The sequence below is a fragment of the Oreochromis aureus genome, linkage group 3 (assembly GCF_013358895.1).
Source record: "Oreochromis aureus strain Israel breed Guangdong linkage group 3, ZZ_aureus, whole genome shotgun sequence".
NCBI classification, from domain to species: Eukaryota; Metazoa; Chordata; class Actinopteri; order Cichliformes; family Cichlidae; genus Oreochromis; species Oreochromis aureus.
The window spans coordinates 104,434,288-104,448,570 of record NC_052944.1 but is presented as its reverse complement, the minus strand read 5'-3'; the positions used below and the strand labels follow the sequence as shown (position 1 = coordinate 104,448,570).

Below are 14,283 nucleotides of genomic sequence, written 5' to 3'. Positions count from 1 at the left end.
TGTTGGCTTTCTCCTCCTCTGGATTTCCCTCATCACACACTGTCCAGACAAATATGCACATAGATGTTTTGGTTTTGGCTGCTTTGAATTCCAGAAAACAGAAAATATTAAAAAAAAAAAAAATCATACTAAGATGTATGTAAAGAACTAAAATACTACATTTATATAGGGTTCACAAAACATAAATAATGACTGGCTTAAAATCAGCGTATCTGTACATTTGTTCCATCTGCTGTCATCCCTCCAAACATGTAAATGTTCTTACCCAGCACGACGACTGAGTGGGCAGCTACTCCTGGTGGAATATCTGCTTTAGCCTGCACTGTCTGTAATTGAGATTTTCAAAATGAAAATATATATTCTTATATGTTTCTTTCATGTTAGACTATTGACACATGCTATGGAAAGTTTATATGCTTATATAACAATCATTTTTTCAATCAATCACTTCCGTGTAAATCTGTTGCAGTGTCTTCTACTTGGTCACAACCTGAAACACAATCACATTATTTTAGCAGCGGATTCAAAGATCTACATTCATGGGAGCATGGCTGGAGACAGATTCCACAATGATATGTACTCTCTTGATTCAAGTAACATTCTCAACATCTGTGACTCAGAGATTAAACACTTTCAACACTTATGCTGCATGTGTGTTGAAATACAGAGTATCACTGCTTTGTACTGGGATGATATAAAAATATCTGTTAAATTATCTTTAAAGGGAGCGTGAAGTGGGAGGTGTCTAACAGTGAATGAATTATGAGTGCATACACAAACTTAATTGTTTGTGGGTAACATAGATAAGTAATGTCTGTTATGTGTGTTTTTTGACAGTGTATAATGTCAATATTGAAGTTCTGTCATATGAACATCTAAAACTCCACAAGTGATGGAAACCAAAGAATTATTATTATAAATTACAAAGACATTTTTGAAGCAGTACCAGGTTTTCCATTATTTACTCACATGATTCAGTGAAAATGAAATTTGACCTAAAAGCCATCCCTGGCTGTGTTATTTGACCATATGGAGTCAAGTCTAAGTTACAGCTAATTAAATAGGCCTCCAGTCAAAATGTTACAAAAATAAACTCAAACTTTAGTAAACGTTAGTCACTAAATTCGAAAAAATTACACTTACAATTGTTTGGTGGCTCTAGCGTTACTGAACCTCTACTGCATCAAACGTTTTAACTGAAAATAACTAACATACATACTGGAATTATTCTCACGTGGCCAATGTTTTGAATCCATTCTGGTGGAACTGGGCTGAATGAGAAATGCATCATTTATGAAAGTCAACAATCAAAGTTCAAATGTAATGATATTATCTCTGTTTGATCTTGTGACTTTCACTCTGATTTCACATTTGATCTTGCTAGAGTAGAATTTTTTTTTTCTGCCTGTCCCATTTGGTTCTTTAGCCGTCAGAATTGTTGTCTGAAGACCAACAAGGATACCCAATGGATTTACTTTGCCAAATAGATCATCACGGCCTTGCCGTATTGGTACTTTTGATCAACCTTTGTTGTTATTAGTCATTTTATTTTATTTTCAGTTGTTACAGACGGGACAGACATGACTGAGGGATAGGAAAGGGAGAAAAAAAGATGAAGGAAAAGAAAAACAGAAGGGAAGAGGGACAGTGAGAAAGGGCACTTACAAAGAGAAAAAAAAATCTCTTGGATCACCTGTTGAGAGAAAAAGAAGAGAAAACAAGCAAAAAAACAAAAAAACAAAAAACAGAGCAACATACCAAACGCAACACCATCACGTTAATCTAGCTAAGTGTAAACAGCAGTAACACATATACAAATACTCAGCACTCACCCAACGTAAGGATAGACATACATGGACACAATCACACTCCCCAAACAAACTCTATACCCCAGGTCCAGGTACCCTCGCCCCTGGAGGGGGAAACGGCACCTAGACCCAGGAGATGTTACCCTTTCCCCCGGGGTGGAGGCAAGCAGACCGCCCCAGGCTCCGCAGCAGCAGGGAGGCCCTGCATCCCAGATCCCAATCGGATGGCCAACACCTCCTCCCAGCCCCCTCGCCCCGATGGCCGGCAGAGAGCAGGGGTGTGTGAAGACCCCAAACCTCCCTCCTCTCGCTCATGTGTAGTGTTGCTGCGTGTTGTTCTAAGGTGCATTTAAAACACGGGAGGGCATGGTGCTGCTGCCAGAGAGCAGCAGGTGTTAGCACGGCCCCTCCCGAGAGCCCTCAATGTCTACATGGATTTAAAATTGAGAGGTGGGCACCGGCGCCAGAGGTAGGGTTGAATACACAGACCGTCCACTGGACGCCGTTAACGTGCCCACCCTCAAGGCCCTATATGTATGTGTAATGAGAGTGTGAGTAATGTGGATGTCTAAGTTGTGGAATAAAATTGAGGCACAGGTGGCCAGAAGGGGACGGGGGGGCTCCCCTGCACCCTGGTGACACACCCACACCCCAAGGCCCTACCTGTGTGGGTGGGTGTGGTGGAGCGGGAAGAGGGAGGCAGCCGGGGATGGGGAGGAAAAGAAGGGAGGAGCAAGATGCCCCTCCCTGGGGCCAGCTCCCCCGCTGACCCCAGTAGGCACCCTCGTCCTTCGGCACCCACTAAGGCAAGGGAGCCCAGGGATAACGTCCCTAGCGATCCTCCAGATGCCCTAAGCCTGTCCCTACCTCCACATCAACCACGGGACCAAACCACGACCCCCCACCCCCGCTAGGTGATGGAGCCGATCAAAGGAGCCCAGAGGGATTGATCTAATGTGGTGGCAGAGGCTATATCGAGACTAATGTGATCTATTAGATGGTTTCTGTATTGGCTAGAATTAAGATTATTTTTATTTTTCCAGTTCATGAGGACCGTTTTCTTGGCGATGCATAGGGCAGTAAAAACCATGTGGACTGTATTAGTTTCTGTAGTGACATCATCCAATTTGCCCAACAAGCACACTAAAGGGGAGGTTGGAATTTTACATTTCAGACACTTTGATAAGTCTTCACATGTAATGCTGTAAATTAAACATAAAAATTTTTGAAGCATATGAAAAAAAATCCCACGTTATTTTTAAATGTCTTTTACATATTAATTATTTTACACGTTATTTTAAACCGCTGTTGAATACAAACTTTGCATTTAATTTATTGGTGCCCTACAATGTTAAATTATATAACAGTTGCGGAGAGATCCGCAGATTGATATGTAGCCTAATGATGAAAGCAATTAATCTACATGTGCTAATATTCTTGGTGTTTTATTTTATTTTCACTTGCTACATATGGGACAGATATGACTGGGGGAAAGAAAAGGGAGAAAAAAAGAGAGGCAGGGAAATAAAAACAGTGGGGAAGAGGAACGGTGATAAAGGGCAAACAACAAAAACCAACGAAACAAACCAACAAATAATACATATACCAGGCACCTGGATCACCTGTTGAGAAAGAAAAAAAGAGAAAACAAGCAAAAAAAGAGAGCAATATAATAAACAACATCATTGCCATAATCTATGTGAATAGGGGAGACCGGGGATAGTTGTAACATTTTTGACATTTCTGTCTGTAAATTGGAGCTCTTTTAAGGTAGTGGAATCAAACTGTAATGCAAAGTATTTACATGTCTCTGCTATTAAATAGTGCAGCTATTTTCTCTGCAGCACAATTACCCATTGCATGGTATGGTCTCAAACACAAAGAGTGAAATGTTACAATTAACCCCATAGCCTGGGTTAGTTGTAACATATCCTGGGGTGAAATGTAACACAATGAAATAAGGGTACTGACAAAACATTAACATGTAATCTTTGTTTATTCAACACATGAATGCACTTAGAGCCATTTATGTAGCTATGTGTGTGTGACAGAATGCAGAAATCTACCTTTTGAACATATTCCAACCCCCCAAAAAAGACAAATGATGGAATTTTCTGCAACTGAATATTTCATTAATTTTGGTTGGTCTTCCTTGAGTTTAGCCTCATTGGCTCAGTGGGCATTATAACCTACAACTCTTGCACCAACTTTTGAACATAACAATGAAGCTGAAAAAAATGTAGTTGTTCACCAGCATCGCAATTCCATTACTTTTTATCATGGCTTACCTTGGTGTGGTTTGCAAAGTGCTTCAGAAAGATGAGGAAATCTGTTTCTTGCACCCATCCTGATTTATTTCCACTACCAATACTTCCTACTGGTCCATCTCTGACACAGTGGTCTGCATAATGTATGTGTGGGAACACACACAGTGGACGAATTGTGTTGTGTAGGATTGTAGAAATTATTTTACTGTTACTGTTCATAACCATCATCTTTATCGTTGCATTAATTATCATTTCATCAAAGCATTTATTGAAGCTGCTGGCATTATGTTATAATTTGTATTACAGGGGTTATCATAATCAAATATTAACATGTTTATTACAGGTGCAGTTATAACCACTTTAAATCATTGAGTTAAATCTATAATCTTAAAAGCTTATATGCTGAGTATATTGTTACAGTAAAATAGTAGCTGAGCAAAGGCCTGAGTGTATTCAGCAACAGGTTGCACTAGAGTTTACTTGACAACAGGTGACAGAAGGAGGACAAGTCCATGGGGACCTCAAAGGCCTGAGATCTTCACCATATTTGGAAGAGGATGCCAGAAAGGGGAACTTCTGTGTCTGCATTTATCTCTTAAGATTGATCATTGTCTGTAAAAGAGGCAAATACTGTTCTTAAGGTGCCAATTATGTGCTTGTAAACGCAAGAGGGGGTGTCATAATACCCTGATGTTATAAAAGCAATCTGAAGTGTATTTTTGGGCGGAGATTTACAACTGATGTTTTGCAGTGTACATCTCCCCACGCTGCGTGTATTCATTAAAATCAATTGTTTGATCAAGCTCTTCTGGACCACCGTTGTTTTACTCTCGTCCTCAATTTCGGACCCTTAACATTTGGTGCATTGGCCGGTGGTTGAGGGGGGAGAGTTGGAGGTTAAGACCGAGAGGGTCCGAGGCGCTCGAACAGGCAGACACGAGTCAGTGGTCGAAGTGAGTGGACATAAGCCGGCTTATTCAAAGGTAAGGCACTACCTGTTGAATTATTCCAAATTGTGCCAAATTGGACATTGAAAATTTAAGTTTACTCACTGAAATTACTGGTAAATGTCTGTTTTGATTTTGGTGAAAACCTCATGAGAATTGAAGTTGAAGTAATGATAATGGAAGTTATAAGTGACAGTAATGAGTAAAGACAAAGCAGTTGGACTGCTAACAGAATTTAGTATAATAGGTAATTGGTCATGTTTAAGGGATAGAGTCCCGATTGGCAAGACGGTTGGACCGGCTTCGGTCATATACTTCATGTGAAGTTGTGATGGTTGTTTTAAATTAAGGTAAATTTTTGTAGAACGGCAGTTGGACTGCTTAGAAGTGCATTGTCTACAGTAGGGCTTACTTCCTGTCCGTTTTTTAACCAGCTCACGCTGATCTCTTTGGGGTAAAAGTTATAGACGCTGCAGGCCAATATGGCAGGACGAAGATCAACAGGGGGTATGGAGTGAAGTCTGACTGATGGTTTCACTGGAACATGAAAATGACTTTTTTTGGTCAATTTTGTAATAATTTAAAGCAGGACTCCACAAACCACAGACACTCCAGTGTGACGTCAAATAGGCCAAAGCTTTAATGTTGAGCAGAACTCCAGAGATCATGTAGCTTTAATGAATGTGTCACACTAAACCTTCAGCAGTGTAACTGTAAACTGTGCAGAGAGTCCAGTCAGGAGTTGTGTTGATGATGACATCAGTGTGATGATGTTTATATGATGATCCGATGATGTCACAGAAACACTGACTCACCTGCTTTTGTCAGAACACTTCGGTACCAGAGGTCAACATTTTGTTGGCAGTACGTCTCCTTCTGAGCTCTAATTTCAGCAACGTATGCCTGATCCTTGATTGGTCTGCCTCCTTCACACCGTACTCAGTGTATCCAACAAACTTCCCCACACTGCTGTCAAACCTGACATACTCTATCTTGTTGTAATAGTAAGATCTGATGTAGTCTATGTCCCGCAGCTCAGAGGAGTTAAACAGGCAGCGGGATGAAGTGTAATACTCGTATCCATCTGAAACACAAAGAGCAGAGAATCACTCAGGCTGAACTGCTCCTCCCACACACACATCACACATCTCTACTGTCAGGAGTTACACACAGCTACTGTTGGAGCACCATAACAGTAACATCATCACCATCCAGTCCTAACTGGTCCCTCGAGACTTTCCAAGTAATATCTTCCCCTGAAACCTGCAGTCTGGGCTTGTAAAACCATCCCAGGTTAATAAGTGCCACGATCTAGTTGGGCTGTTATAACAGGTGTGACTGATGGGAACTGACCTAAAAGACCACTCAGATTTTTTTCATATCTTTCTCTAAAAAGAAACATTAATGTGTTGGGGGAGTAATTACTGAAGTTAACTCAGAAAGATGTTTTTAGAAAATATTTTCTGTTTCTTCACGTGACTTGGAGATTTTTCCACAATCAGTTCTGACATGTTCATGTTTTTTTTAAAGAAGTCACTAAAACTCACAGCATTTACTAACTCAACAAATTAGTGATGAAAACATTTCTGCCTGGATAAACATCAGCTCATTTGAAAATGAACACCTGAGAAACCAGAGCAGCTCCGTGACTTTGGAAGAATGAGCCAACATTAAACAAACAGGGTTGGATTAGATCCTGAAAACCAAACAGCTCCTCTGTGAATTGAATGTCCTGCAGTAGTTTGACTAAATGTTTAATTCACTACTCCTCACTGATCTAACCTGTCAGCCTGGATCTCCATGATTCATCTGCCATAAAGCTTTTTTTTTTAAAATCTCTATGAGTGAAATGTTTCCAGTATTTACTCCCACACTGTGTGTGTATTTCTGTTCTTTACATGTGGACTGTGTGGTTGATGATTTGTGTTTACCGCATTGTTTGGGGAAGTCCTTCATAGCCATACGAGCCATCTTCAGGTTTTGTCTGCAGATCTGTTGATTGGCCACAGCTTCTTCATACTTTCCTTCAAAGCTTGGATGATCTGCAAAGGCTGGCAGAGAATCGACTCCTTTCTGTTTGTTGAAGTCTGTGTACCAGACCACCTCATCATCCAGGATCAGCACATCCTCTCCATCAGTGTCTGAACAGCCGCTGACGGAGTTCATCTCATACAGACCTGAAGAGATCAGAGGGTTGATTCAGTGTCTGTTATTCAGTCCTGACTCTCAGCAAATGTGAGTCACACAGGAACCATCAGCCTGATGCTTTAATCCTTAAATATAGAGTTCATTAAAATCTCTCTTTTTTAACTATTAGTCAAACAAAATAGATATTTTATATATGTGTTTAATATTTGTGTTTTCTCTGATTTTTTGTCAGACTGGGGAAGACTGTTTGTGCTGTGGACAAGCTCATATTTAGACAAACAGTGTCCCAGTAATCAGCTGGTGAAGTTTAACGATCACTCGTGTTCATGCTCCTCTCTTCTGTTTCTGACTTCTGACAGAGTTTATTTGCTCACTAGTATTTTTAACAGGTTAATTAAAATACAAGAGTTAATTAGAGTGATTTAGAGACTCACCATCAGCAGAGACACAGAGGATGAGGAGCAGCACCCGCACCTTCATCTTCATCAGCAGGAGCTCTGTGAGTCTTCACACTCTCTGGATGTCTGCCAAACATCAGTGAGTCCACGAGGAGTTTTGGGGGGATGAAGGTGGGGTTCCTCCTGTGAAGGGTGGGGCAGCTGTGATGGCTTCATCCTTCTGCTGTGACCTTGTTCGGACCATCATCAGACTCTGAGAGGCTGAACCAGCTTTAGTCTTGCTCTGTCTCCAAACTACAAACTACTGAACCCTGAGAGGACTTTCAAAAAAACCCTCCCTCTGCCATATAAGAAAAATAAGTAAATAATGTCACACTGCAGGCCTGCTTACACCCTCCACACATCCTTCATCATGGTGCAGAGGCCAGTAAGTCACTGCATTGATGTCTGACAGGCTTCAGTGACAGTTTCTTGTAGGAACAACAAGCAGATTAAGCTCAGATTCAGCTCTCTAACAGACTTTGATGAGGTTCTTTAAACCTACGTTCAGGTGCAGTGATGTGAAACAGTGTTTGTCCCTGATTTTCCCTTCTTTGTATGTTTGTCACATTTAAAAGTTTCACATCATCAAACTAATTAAAAAATGAGACCAAGGTAACACAAAGTGCAGCTTCTAAATGAAGGTGGCTATTATCAAGGGGAAAAAATAGCACCTCAGTTATTGTCAGTGTTCATGACTCCACTGTAAGAAAGAGTAGCAGCATGGCCGGGATGGCAGAATTCCAAGATTAAACTAAAGGCTCATCTCAGATGTGCCAAAAACATCTTGATGATCCCAGAGACTTTGGGGAAAAGCTGAGATTGAATTAATGTTGATTTTTCATCCAGCTCATCATTAAATTTCAAGAAGATTTCAGTAAGTATTAAACATGTATGATGCAACATTATTTTGTAATTTTTCACACATTTGGGTTTAATATATATGTAATGACTTTATTGTTAATTGCCTCACTTTTTTGCAAAGTAACCTTGGTTCCTACCTCGTGTTTACGGAGGGAGTGTTTATGGTGTGACGGCCCCTGACCATATGCATTGAGGAGTCAACAAAGTAAAAGTTGAGTGCACACTGTCCTGTAATGTTGGTGTTTATTATGGAAAAGCATTTTTAAGATAAAATGTAGTCTGAAGTACAGCCACAGCCAAAAGAAACCGGGTAAGACCACAACAACCAGAAACCAAGGTTACATACTTATAGTTGACCAGGCGACATCAAACATGTTCAAAAGTCATGGATTTATAGCTGACGTTGAAAATAAACCCATCATCGGTTGGGCTGTTCTATAACAGCTGTCTGAAAGTGGTACATCCGGACTGTCCACCATTGAAAGTCTGTGATCTGGTTGACTGGGAACTTCTAGTGAAATGAGGTGACCCAGAAATTCAGCTATAAAACTGTTTATTTAAATTTGGAAAAATAGGATTGCTATTTGAGTGGAGAAAAAGAGAAAACCACCGCTCAGCAAAAACAACACAATGGCTCATCTCACATCTGCCAAAAACATCTGGATGATTCTCCTCAGAAACTCTTCTGTGGATTGAAGACAAAAGATGAACTTTATGGAAGGTTTGAGTCCTGTTACATCAGACATCAGACTAACAGCATTTGATAAAAAGAACATCACAGCAGCAGTCAGATGTGGTGTGATGGTCTGGGCTGCTCTGCTGCTTCAGGATGACATGAATTCTGCTCTCAGAAATCCTGAAGGAGGATGTCCAAACATCAGCTTATGTCCTGAAACTCAAGAGCACTGAGGTTACTCAGGGAGACCAGCAAGTCCAACTGTGAATGGTTCAAATAAACAAAATGAAGGTTTTGGATACAACGGTGTGATACAAAGATTTACAGCACATGAAGCAGAAACATTCAAACCATCACCATATCTGAAGTAAATCAAAACAAATATCCTGCTACAGTTTAATAATGAACCAATCCAGCAACAATGAAGGAAGAAACCAAGATGTTCCTGACTCTGGTAAAGGAGAGGAAATGAAACACAGACTGCTCTCTGCACATATCTAACCTGCAGGTAATAATCTGTTGGTCATTTTTCTCCCATTTCAAACCCAGAGGCTGTAAACACTGAGCAGAAACACAGAGTTCACCCCAGAAAATCTGCATGTGCAGCTAAGAAGTGACTTTAGGTTTAAACTTTAGTGTTTTAAACAAATAAAATTAAATGTCTCATTTTCCCTCTGACTGACCCACTCGTGCTGCCCTCCTGTGGTCATGGCTGCAGACATGTCACAGTCTTCAGTCCTTCCCCCTGAAGCCCACCTCTCATAGCACACTACATAATCAGTGACCCAAAGCCACAAACGTGCAGCGCAGCCGTAGCGCAGTCCCAGCCACACAAAAGGAGTCGAGGCGTTTTTGGCTCTTTCCTGGACCCATCCCTGCTCCTCAGGGTTGCTGATTGAAACCAGGTCATTGTGTTTCTGTCTGCAGTAATTCAAGGCTTCCTCCCAGGTTTTGTTTTCTCTGATCAGAATCAGTTTATCTGCCATAAAAATCAGAGAAAACATTAAATCAGTTAAATCTGGACTTCAAGTCTCTGGATGTTTGGTCCAGTTTCACTGGAAGAACCAAAGAAAACATTTCAGTGATTCTTCAGACGAATCAGTCGCTCTACAGAGAAATCTCTGTTCCAACCATCAGCTAAACATCTTCACCTCTGACAGAAGTTCAACATACATGCAGAAATAAATCCTCTCAGTGATTCCAGCAGTTCATCTGTTGGACAAACAGCTGAGATAAATCTGTGTAAACTCACCATCATAGCAGAAGAAAGGCTTTCTTTGGTTACATCCAGCAGAGCTCCATCTTCCTGATCTCTCTAACAGAGTCGTAGCACATGTCCTGTTGTTTACTCCATCATTAAATACGTCCATGTCCCAGTATCTGAAAGAGAAGTTACTCCCATCTGACCACCTCCAGCTGTCTCTGAACAGGCCGATCCACAAGTATTTAGAGGTCTGGAGCTTCTTAAACTCTTCACTGTATATCTGATCGAGTCCACTGGCCAGGTCGGTGTGATGCTGTCTGCAGTAGTTCTGAGCCTGAGTCCAGGTCACAGACGTCTCAATCAAATGAAAGGTTTTATTGACTTTCATTGTTTCTGTCGAATCAACAGAAAAACACAAAAACATCTTTATCAACTAATTTGTCTCATTCTTCAAAATGTCTCTTTCAGGAACTAATTATATAACACAGATTATAACATTATTAAATATTGTATCATCATATTACTGTCCACATATTCTCACTGTCATAACAGATGAACTGAGATTTGTGAATACATGGGTAATCAGCCCATTTGTCTTCTATCATCACACAGTTCTCAGGGGTGCCATGATAATCATTTGGCTGTCCAGCTCCCCAACAGGTCTTATTTTCAGTGTATTCCTCCCCCGGCAGAGACCAGTGCCACCTCCTGTTGTCTCCTCCTGGCTCGCTGTACAGTCCAATCCAGGCTTCTGTTTGATTCTGTGCAGAGTCTTGAAGTCTTCTCATGTCTGTCAGGTCAAACACTTTGGCCAGGTCTGTGTAGTTCTCTCTGCAGTATGCCCGTGCTTCATCCCAGCTCATCTGTTCTTGAATAAAGTGGTACTCATACAGGTGACATGTGATGAAGACACACTGACCTAAAACAGAAGAAATACTGTTGAATATCTGCTGATACAAGCAGGAAACTCATGTTCCCATCAAACTGTCCAGTTTACAGGTGAATCCTTGATTTTCTCAGTCAGAGTTCATTTGTTTAATGAGTCCTGATCAAACTAAAGGATTTTAGGTGGAAACAATCAGGAGCCCTGGTAAAATGATCACTCACCCATCAGAAGAAGCAGAAACAGACTCCACTGCATCGTCGCTCTGTCACATGAAAATGACTTTTCTTTCATTTGGAGGAAACAATGAATCCAGCAGCTCTTCAGTGTTTGATGGACACGCAGCACTTTATATTAAACACAGATATCTAGTTTATCACACACTGCTGTAAGAAATATATGATTATTATTAATAAATGATCATCTGTTTAAAATTGTCCATGAAGACAAAGCAACAGTTCAAATGTGGTCCACACAGCACCTCTGTACACAGACATGAAATGAGCCTGCAGGTTTGAATCTGGTTCTTCTCTGGTGTTCATGCAGACAGCTCTGCAGTGAATAACCATCTGTACTAACACACACACTGTACTCAGTATTTGAATATGAACAAATAGTCTTTACCACTGACTCAAAGACACACTGTTAATATGAGTTATATACAGACTCATTTACATTTTGCTATGGAAAGAAGAAAGAAGAAACACTGGACTGTCCAACAAGCAAAAAGAGGAAGTTTCATTCTAATATCCAAACATGACAGCAGAGGTACACATGGACAAGCCTCCACTCTGTGACAGAAACATGAACATGAGTCTGTTGATTTTTGAAAATATAAACATAACACTGCCTGTACTGATCAATATCGCTGGATCGCTCTGACGCTGACAGGAACTTATAAACCTGTCAAAGACTTTTGTGTGCACTGATGCAGCAGTCACATGTCTTCAAGCTCACCCTCCAAATTCACTCATCATCAGGTTGTCATCCATCGTTGAGTTTGTAGAGCTCGACGATGGATGACTGTCAGTGCTGATTATTTAAACTGTGCTTAAAACGTCACTCAGTCGTTGTCAAAAATATGTGGATATGCAATTGTTTTTAATATGGCATCTTTTATATTTCACAAACTGCAGATGATGAAATCCACTTTATTTTGCTCATAATTACTGAGCTACATCTTTAATATGTCAGTAAACTATTTGAACAAGAACACTATTGTAGATGTAAAGATGCATCTTAATGGAAGCAAAGGCAAAAGTCTGGAAAAAATTTGATGTGACTGTTCATATAAAATACAACAAAGTGTGTGTTTGTGTGTGTGTCTAACCCAGTCATAAATTACATATTGTTATAATTACACAAAATGTGTTCTTCATACCTGACTATAGGACCTTCAAGCCTGTAGTTATGTTCATTATCAGAGGCCCTCCTCATTGTTCTTCTTCTTTGGTGCAACGCTATAATAACAGTGTACCCCTTTGGCCTCTTCCCTTTTCTATAATTCCCCTGTGGGAGAGGTTGGTGTCATTTCTTTCCAGACACTGTACAACACACATATAATGTATATTTAGCCACCCTGATATTTCTGAGTCTTTAGTTCAGTTATTGTCATCATTGTGCCAGTTTTTGTTATATGCTATAAATGTGTAGTATGTGTGTGCCACAAATGTGTTTTAGGCGCCGTTAATGCTAGCATGAATATATAATTCTGGCTAGCTTGGGAGTTGTGGTGGGTTGAGCTAACCCTCTCCGCCACTGTTTGTATTTGGTTGTAGGAGCTGGAGTGAGCAAGTTATTTACTTGGAGGTCTTTCATACTTTTACCTTTCTTTGTCAGACACAACGCAGAAACACACTGGTTACACGTGTGTGTGTGTGCGTGTGTGTGTGTGTGTGCATGCATGCTCGCAGAAGGACTGTCTCGACAGGAGCCTTTTTAAATGCATCCAATCAACTTTTTTTTTTAACAAGAGGTGTAGATCATACATTGTAATAAAAGTCTTCTTTTTCATATTTTATAAATATGAAGCTCACAAGATTTTGAGTCCATGCTCATTGTGAAAGAATATAAATCTGTCACAATGAGTTCTATAAAAACATGTTGTTTATGGGGACAATATTAGAAATCTTTCATGGTCCCTATGAATGATCTATGGTAATAGAAGAGAAAGAAGAGGAAGCTTGAACCCAGATTCTGTCCATATTCATAACAAGTGACCGCACAGACATCTGTTAATGAGAGAACATGTTTTTCATCATGAAGACTGTGATGTGAAGCATCAGCAGTACGTTAAAGTGTTCAACAGTCTGAACCCTGAGACATAATAAAAACAGACTTGCCAAAGTAAAAGCAGAGCCCCCTGTGTGCTCTTTTAACAGCTGGTAGTACAAAACACAGTGACAACGTGTGTATTATATACCCTCAGTCCAAAAGCAGAAAACATAAAAAGCAGAATTCACAAGAATGTCATCCTAAATAAATGGCATCCTGGGGGTTGTTATAGGGAAATACAAAAAGAAAAAGCTGCAAAATATATATCAGAAAGTGTTGAATTTAGAAAAACAAAGGAGTACAGGGGTCAACAGTGAGTATTCTTTGAATATGGATGTTGCTGTTTTGAAAAGAGTCATCAAGAATCTGCTGTCCACTATACGTAGAGCCAAAGCAACTGCACATGTATGAAAAGAAGTTCTTTGCATGGACTTTGAATATATCAATACTATAACGCTCATTTTCTTTGCAAAAGAACAGCACACAGTGGCAGGTTTTGCAACCCGTCAAAATACAGACAGTTGAGGCAAAATAAGATAAGATAAGATAAGATAACCTTTATTAGTCCCACATGTGGGAAATTTGTTTTGTCACAGCAGGAAGTGGACAGTGCAAAAGTTATGAAGCAAAAATTAGAATACAATAAGAATAAATACAGTATACAACTGTACAAAATAGAATAAAATAAAATACTATATACAGTAGAATAAAATAGAATAAAATATACAATAAGATAAAAATAGAATACAAATGCTATATACAACTGAGTAAAAAT

General features: G+C 40.0%; 1 pseudogene; it reads right to left on the bottom strand.

Moving 5' to 3' along the window:
- Window positions 1–475: 475 nt before the first annotated feature.
- Window positions 476–7,650, bottom strand: LOC120434889 (annotated as a pseudogene).
- Window positions 7,651–14,283: the final 6,633 nt, after the last annotated feature.